Source organism: Camellia sinensis, chromosome 7, assembly GCF_055761805.1.
Source record: "Camellia sinensis isolate YWXY chromosome 7, ASM5576180v1, whole genome shotgun sequence".
Lineage (NCBI taxonomy): Eukaryota > Viridiplantae > Streptophyta > Magnoliopsida > Ericales > Theaceae > Camellia > Camellia sinensis.
Window position 1 is genome coordinate 65,415,676 of NC_138967.1, and position 5,517 is coordinate 65,421,192.

Sequence of the window (5,517 nt, forward strand, 5' to 3'; positions counted from 1 at the left end):
ACTGTTTTTAGTTTTTCATTACATTTGAGCTTTGTATAGCATGCTTGTAGTGTAATGGTCCTCATAGGCTTGGTGGTTTAGGCCTTAGCCACCAACCTATTTGCGTTGATAGTGTTTATTTCTTGCTTTCCCTACTTGTATTCATATCTAATCACTTTTGCAACCTCCCTCCTTTCTTGGCTTTCTCTTTGTTTTGAAAGTTGTTTCAAACTAATTGCTTGTTTAAACTTGAGATTGAGGTTGTTGTGCTTAATGGTTTAATCCCTTTGGGGGTTCATTACCAGCGGCATGATATCTCTTTCATGTCTAAAATAACTCTTTGTTTGATGCTTCTTTCTCTTAGAGGACTTAAAGCTCATTATTGGACTTAATGAACTAAGGGATGGGTGGTAATTTAAATGAAGTAATAAAATTGGAACTAAAATGTTGGAAGATAATAATGCAATTTGGTGTTCAATTGGATGTTAATTGAAGATATGGGAACTTGAGTCATTTCATTTCATACTTGCTAATGATGAAATGGTTCAAGTTTCTAAGGTCAACCACTTCCCTTGATCCAGCCATGATAGGGAGGAGGTTTTGTTGGTCTATTTTGTTTTTATCATTTATTGAGATTGTGTCCCTTGGTTCATAAGCCATCACACAATGAAATTGAGCCAATTGACGGCTTGCGAATCAAGCTAACCCCTCATTTGAGCTGTTTGATGATAAGGAGAGGCAGGGTGGACAAACATCCCTTGAGAATACTTTGTTTGTACTCTGTATGCTTTCTGTTGCAGCAGGAAGAACCAAGCTTTGGTGGCCGACAGGCCACTTTTTCTGGATAGCAGGCTACTTTTAATGGTCGGTCGGCCACTACTTCTGGCCTGCTGGCCACTTTTGTCCAACCAAGCAGTATCTTTTTAGCACAAAACAGAGCTGAGGCTGAGGTGAAGAAAACAATGCAATGTTCTGCCTGTGCAACAAAGGCATTTAGACAGCAAAACAATGGGCTTTTTCGGGTGGAAATCCGCGTGCACGCATGAACATTCCTCACTCCCATTAGCCTACTTTGGTTGTATTCATGTTGTAAATAGTTAGCTAATTAGATTTTGTAATTAATTAATTAGTGTACTTACTTCATTAGTTTTAATTAGTGTACTAATTAGCTAGACTAGTTCATCAATTGTGATGTTGTAATAATTAAGCTAGCATAGTTAGTTTATTTAATTCGTTTTATAATAGTTAGTTAATTCATAGTAATTAGTTAGCTAGTTAGCTTATTCGGACCCTCCTGTGCTATGGCACAATTATAATAATGTGTATATCTTCCAACCCCACGTCTTTCTCCATTTTATTTATTCGCTTATGATGGTTAGTTTAGAGCATCATGTTTCGTTTAGCATACTCCATGTTTGCATCCACTTGTCTTGCATGCATCGAGGCTAGGTTCATCATTCTAACAATGCATAGTCGTTTAAATACTTCTTTGAATACGTGTTTAAACGCATGCTATCAAATTGATTCGCTTGTCATAAATTAGTAGCCGAGCCTATTAGTTACATATTGCATGTGTTGCATTAGTCATGTTGTATTAGTTAGGAGCATGCATGTTTTCTAACTCTTTTTGTTTCTTTTGGCTCGCCTCAGAGTACTAGGTGAGCATTTTTGTGCTTTAGCATGTTGCATGAGTGTAAGTGTTGCCACGTATAGCATGCTTGCCATTAGGCTAAGTGCTTAATTGATATACTTGCAATAATGCCTGTGGATGACGGCTAATTGCTTGAATTTGAATAATTTGAGTAATGTACATATGCGATAACTTTTTCAAGTGATACATATTCGAAACAATTTTCAAAACGAACACGAAATCAAATGTTCCAATTTTTGCAAATTAGTCTACACTTGTGTGCATATCACATAGTAAGTTAGTCTAATAAATAGGAACAACAACATTGTAGACGCGCCCGCGGAGGGGGGACCTCGCTACTACAGTTCGGACTCGCGATTTTTGTTGTCGCGGTTCTTAATCTGAACCAAAGAGTCCAAATCCGGCAAATCTTTTAAGAAACAGATTTTTTGAAAAAAAGTGCCAAACATGGACTGCTTTGCCAGATACAGAGTCGCCACCTAAATATTTTAAAATGGGGAAATTTAGGAAACCCTGACTCGGTGCCGAAGGCCACGTGTCCGTCATCAGCAAAGTTGCCTCGGCTCGGGAACTTGGGTACGATCGGGGAAGGTCAGCTATGAGCACCCCTTCTCGCCCGGTCTGAAGACCGGCCTCTACTAACCGTGATATCCAATTTTGAAAACGTTTATGTGTTCTTAAACCGGTTATTAGCCTAGAATTACTATGTTGTACGCGCAGCAAACAAGTATAGACCAAATCGCCCAAATTGGAACAAAACATTTCATGTTTGTTTTGAAAAATGGTTTGCTACTCGCAAGTAGGCTAAAATGCAGATTTTGCCACCCTTAAGTGGGCTTTTAGAGAAGATGATTTTACCACTATCTAGTGGGCTTAAAACTCACAGTTTTAATGCATTATTCCAATTTAGGTAATTCGACCTCCATCCACAGGCATCCAAGCAGTTATATCACGTAAGCAACTAGCCTCATGGCAATCATGCTATCATGGCAACATTCACACACATGCGATATGCTAAAGCGTAAAAGCTTACCTAGTACTCCGTGCCAAAACAATAAACTAGTTAGCAAAATGTGCGTGTCCTAGTTCATGTTAGATTGCCTAATGCAACACATACAGGATGCAATCAAAGTAGGCTCGGCTAACCTAAGCATGGTGTATGTAATGTGATCAATTATCACATATTCGATTTGTAAATTGAAATACAAATGCAGTTAGCGTGATGTAACGAGCCCAATACATGCAGTACAAATGCATGAATGCACGCATGCATAGCATAAGGTATGCTGAATCAAAAAATGCCCTAATCTACCATCGTAAGCAGGTAAATAAAAGGGAAGAAAGAAGTGGGGTTGGAAGACATACACACCACCCACACACACTTATTACAGATTTCCCCTCACTCGGAGGGCCCAAATAAATATTACAGTCCCAAATAATAAACAAATAAAATTATTACAGAATTTTCTAATTAATTAAAAGAAAGGATGCGAAAGAAAAAAAAGGAGGGTGGCCACAGCCTCTGCATCGGGGTGCGTAGATGATGCATGCTCGGAACTTGGCTCGCCCGAAAAACCCGTGCCGTACCCCTGCCACCTCTGTTTGTACTGCCTTGTCTCTCTGCAAATTTCCAAAGTCCAGGAGCAGGTTCCTCACACTCTGCAGAGCACCACCGGCCGGACAGAATTCCCACCGGCACTCTACAATTTCCACCGGCTGTTCTTGGACTCATCGGCACTTCAATGTTTGCCGGTCGGCACCAAATTCTGCCGGTCGGCAGAAACTTCCTGCAGAAGACAGTTTGACAGCAAACAGAGAACAGAAAGTGCATGGCATGGGGTTTTCAGGCACATGTGAGCATGGTCATACTTCCTATCATGTTTTGGACTCAAGGAGGCATGTCCTTCGATCCTCGAACCATCAATGGTGGGTGGTGGCTCAAAGGATCGAATTTTCCATTTGATATAAAGACGCATGCAACAAACAAAATGAAAACCGAAGCCTTATCAAGTTGGAGTCAAAGGCCCCGGTGACCGAGAATCAAGGTACATTACATCACTCGAAGTATGAATGTCCCTTGACCCTCATATTTGGTTTGACACCCCAAGCCAAATGATGCAATGCATGTTATGCTCACAAGACTCAAGATGCAACATGATGCTAATTATGCAAGACATGCCAAATGTTATGCAACAAATATGACAAGTATGCAATGCTAGCATGCAAGATGCAAGTGTGATGCAAACATGGACCAATTTACCATGAAGTTAGCATGGGACTACACATTTATGAAACAATTATGTAGCAAACAAGGGACAAGCATGCAAGAGGGCCTTAAAGTGATAAAGGTGCAGGCCTTAATTCAACCCAAAACAACACCAAAAATGCTCAAAATGATGGACAAATTCTCATGTCAACATGCAAGCCAATAGACCCAAGGCTAAGGCACCAAAAGGGCCACTTCATTTCCAAAAACAAGACCAAATCATGGCATGGTTTAAACAAGTAAAAACAGAGTTTTTTCATGCAAAATGGGACTCCAAAACCTCCTAGTATGGCAGCTAAAAAAAGACTCCAAAAGAGTGTATGCACCAAGGCTCAAATGTAGGCATAAAAGGGCACACCCTCAAGACACAAAAGAGATCATAAATGCAAGCATGCAAACATGATTTAGGGACTGAAATAGCATGGCAAACAACTTCAACTCATTAAAGTGGACCAACTAAGGCATGCTTGGGACTCATATACTTGAGGGCTTACAAGCCAAAATGCATAGCAACCATATCAAACATGTCAAACATGACCAAATGGATAACCAACAGACTTTAAACATGGAAAAATAGTGCTAACATCTTCATGGAACCAAGCTAACACATGCAAAAATCATGGTCTAAACACAAGGGACATTTCTAGGCCAAATGGAGCAATACAAAGCAAGTGCTACAAGCATACAAGGTGGCACAAATCTGGCCAAAAACAGAGATCCCACATGACCTAAAAACACCCAAAAAGTTCTGAAATGAAGCAAAAACCAAGCAAGCATGCATGCCACCCTTTTGGGCCACAACTCAAGGAAACAAGACCATAAAGGGAGAGGGGTGTCCCTCTCCTATGCAAGACTTCAAACCATCCTCTTCAACACTAAAAATACACTGATTTTCAGTGGTGAAGAGATCAAAATACAAAGATGACCAAAGCTTAACCAAAGAGGCAACAAAAGTGGCCAAACAAGGCCTAATAGAGCGAGTTTGCACTCAAAACACCAAACAACCTTAATGAAAGTTCTAAAGCATGAAAATACAGGCCTTTTTCATGTTATATACAAAAGCTAAATCAAAAAGCAAAATAGGTAAAAGATGATTGCAAGTTTGGAGAATATAAGGCAAGATGCTCACCCTTGAAGAACCTTTGAAGAACAAATGGTCTAGCCCTCTTCTTTTAATCAAAATCAGTCCAAAAACTCAAGAAACAACCCCCCAAGTCCCTCAATCTCGGAGCAAGGTGTAATAGTGTGTGTAATGGTGCAAAAGTAAGGTAAAAACACACTTTTGAGCTAAGAAACACACACAAAGGAGGAGAGAGAGGGAGATATACAGATTGGGCCCAGCTTGGCATCAGAGGCTTCGACCAGCTCTGGGAGGGGGCGCAGGAACACCTGACTTGACTATGCCCCAGATTTATTGCTTTATTAGTACTTTCAAGTTTTCTTTATGAATGTAATAAAAAGAAACTTCAATTGTATGCAAGAGCAGGAGAACTCTGTTTTGAAATCAATGAAATTGAAAGTTGTGGTACTGAAAATTTTCCGTTTGGTCCAAAAATGGTCAAAGTTGTAAAAAGATTATTTGAACGAAATTAGCTTTATTAAAACTTCTCAAAAACATTTT